At 34.1% G+C, this 3270-nt stretch overlaps 1 protein-coding gene across 1 annotated transcript in view; it reads right to left on the bottom strand.

Moving 5' to 3' along the window:
• Positions 1 to 1782, bottom strand: part of LOC105810860 (PWWP domain-containing protein MUM1L1) — a 30034-nt gene extending 28252 nt beyond the window's left edge. Inside the window, exon 1 of the mRNA XM_012644913.1 lies at positions 1656 to 1782. The gene's annotated coding sequence lies outside the window, so the exon portion shown is untranslated. The remainder of the gene's footprint in view (positions 1 to 1655) is intronic.
• Between the last annotated feature and the right edge of the window lie 1488 nt (positions 1783 to 3270).

Raw genomic sequence — 3270 nt, 5'->3', positions numbered from 1 at the left:
TTTCCAATTAATGAAGTAGCATGTATATTTCCAGATGTCCCTTGCATATACTGCACTAATGCACACACATTCTTTTTTGTAAAAGATGGGTTTAAAATGAGTAGATATAATATATAGAAGGTTAAATTGTTCTGTTTCTGTACACTTACATTTCCAATTAATGAAGTAGCATGTATATTTCCAGATGTCCCTTGCATATACTGCACTAATGCACACACATTCTTTTTCGTAAAAGATGGGTTTATATGATAAAGGACATTTTTTAATTTGCTTATTTTTAGAATATATCTTGGACATATTTTTTATCATTGCATTTAGAGTTAGCTTATTATTTTTATAGCTGCGTAGTAGTCAACATTATGTATGTACTATCCTACATGACTATTCCTAATATGTTTTAAATATTCTGGATTCTTTCTCAAGAGTATACAGATAAATATCTTCTGTTTGACCCAGAGCTGGACTACAGCCTAAATATTTGAATTGCAAGAAAAGCACATGCAACCAGGTAACTAGCGTTCTCAGCTCAGATCCATAGAAAAATCCAACTTTAGCTAAAGAAGATGGAATGTATGTGGCCATCTGTTCAAGTGTCTATAACAAAATGGATTATTCCCTTTTCAGTTCCATTATCATTTCCAAAAGAATCTAAAACTACATGAAATCTAAAGAAGAAAATATACATAATCAGTCCCTGAGTTGTTTACTGCTTATATTTGAGTCTAATCCCTTTGGTTTTTTTCCTCATCACATATATATTTGAATATACCATTTGAAATTACATTTATTCACCCACATATTTGAACATCTTTCCATGTTTATATATGTTTAACAGTATTTGGGGGAAGGTAGGTTGCCCCCACCCCTTGATTTTAAATTCCCATCTCAGTTTTTATCACAGTTTTTATGCTGACATAGGTGCTATATGCTAAGTGAAATATGCAAGAAAGAAGTGGAAAATTTCCTCTTCTTTTCCCTTGACATCCTTTTTTACTAGATATATGGTTTGTTGTTTTATTATATTAAGATATATCTATTATTTTTATGATGTTTCAGATTTTTTATATTACAGTACAAATAGGAATATAACATTCTCTTGATAGGCACAGATGTAAACAAAAATGGTCTTTTGCACATCATTAAAGCAGCAATTATATTAAGACATCGAGTATTCCCGACAAATAACCAAACTGCTAATTCTCAGAGGTACTTGAATCGGCACAGTTACATATTACTTTAGATTACTATAAAAACTTCCCCCAAACAGTAATATTTGTTAGAAACACAATCAACACGTCCGAAGCAATATAAAAAACTGACATCCCTACCTAAAAACTTAATTTTTCATTTAGGATTATCATAACCTTTTTTTCCCCTCAAAATAAGGAAGATTAATTTCACAAGTTTTCTTTCATCATTTATCTCGGCCACCACTGCTTTTTGATTGAACCATAAAGTGCTCTATTCAAAAGTTAGCTTTTTCAACCTTATGAACAATTTTTTCCACAGGTGTAATCTGATCACCACCTCCCCCCACTGTGCACTTTTAAAATGTCTGGAGGAACACAAAATCCCGATATTAATTACCTCAAGAGACAATGACTCTCACAAAACGATACTCCTTTCCCGTTACTCCTAAGCAGCAGTTTTCTCACCTTTACCTCATATCCTCAAGAAATCTCCTCAAATAACTAGCATTCACGACAGCCATTACCTCCAAGCGGCTTCTCCTCCGCGGAAGCCTCCGACGCCTGTATGTACTGCGGCTCCTCCCCCAAGACTGGCCGGGCACAGCGCGCTTCCAAGCTCCTGGAGGATGCTCCGCCCCCTCCCGGTGATGGGGAAAGCAGGAGGTCCTTACTTCATCTAGAGGGAGGGCAATCACCAAGTTAAACCGAAATACAGTTAAAGGGAAGAAATCTTCCCCTTAAAGAACTTCAAAGCGTCACGGTAACATATGTCTGTTTAATTTCCATTCAAACCCCTAGGGTGGGTGATTTCCTGAAAAAAAAAAAAGGTAGCAAATCTCTTTTACATATAATAAAAATGTGGTTAAAATATTCCTTACATATTTTTTCCTGGCCCTCTCTCTACTTTATTTCTGGTTAATTTAAGACCTACTGGTCAAATTCCACTGAAAAGCATGCTAAATATATTGATTGTGATTGCAGTGAATTAATATTTTAGGTAGAATTAATTCTTTACAATTTTGAATCTAAACCTAGGACATAATATGTCTCTCCTTTTATTCAAGTTACTTATACTTCTTTCCTTAGGTCATTTCTAAAGAAAAATCCTCAAAATCTGATTATACTGAAGTGGGAAAAAAAATATGTATCAATGGTAAAACCACCATAGACCAAAGTCAAAAATCAACCACACACTTCGGAGTGCTTTTCAAGTGCCTTCGTTTATTCATATGATTGGATAAGCAAAAATATCCCTAAGTTAGCTCTTATATTTCAGTAAGAAAGAAATGAACAATAAGGTAGAGAGAGGGGAAAAGGACACAAACAGACAGTTCACAAGGTTCTTCCCTACTCCTGATATTTACTTGCCTGTGAAGAGAGCTCAAGCAGTACAACTTGAGGGCTCTCTGCTTTTAGACTAGAGAGACACACGTCTAGGTTGATGCATAGTTTTGCTTAAGTCTGGGGTTCTGTTAGTTCCATTTCACTCTCACAATAAGCAATATCTTGCAATTTATCTTCTATTCTTAATAAAGCTGACATTTTGGTTTCATCTGCTATTCCAATAGTTTTTGTGTCACAGTTTGTTCATTGTTTTCAAGATATTACAATTGTAAACTTTTATGTACCCACTAAGTTACCTCAAAATGTTTGATAATGCAAAAATGGATAGAAATACATTATTGGGCAAGTAAGAAAATTTTGATTAGCTCTAACAGAAATGGGGAGAACTGGTAATCAGCACCTCCTAAAACTCTTTTAACATACAAAGCATTTTTATCTCTCCCAGAGTAAAGTCTGTTTATTTTAGTCTTGTAGTGTCTCATATGGTTTATCCCTTTTTTCTGGATTTGTTGAGGTATAATTAGCAAATAAAAATTGTATATCTTGAAAATGTACAATGCGATAATTTGATATATGTATATATTATGAAATGATCACCACGATCAAGCCAATTAACATATCTATCACCTCACACACTTACCTTTTTTGTGGTGAGAACATTTCAGATCTATTCTCTTAGCAAATTTCAAATATGCACTACATTGTTATTAACTACAGTCGCCATGCATATGTTAGG

The sequence above is a fragment of the Propithecus coquereli genome, unplaced genomic scaffold (genome assembly GCF_000956105.1).
Source record: "Propithecus coquereli isolate 6110/MARCELLA unplaced genomic scaffold, Pcoq_1.0 Scaffold104, whole genome shotgun sequence".
NCBI lineage: Eukaryota > Metazoa > Chordata > Mammalia > Primates > Indriidae > Propithecus > Propithecus coquereli.
The sequence above is the reverse complement of the archived record's forward strand: the minus strand, read 5'-3'. Positions and strand labels throughout refer to the sequence as shown.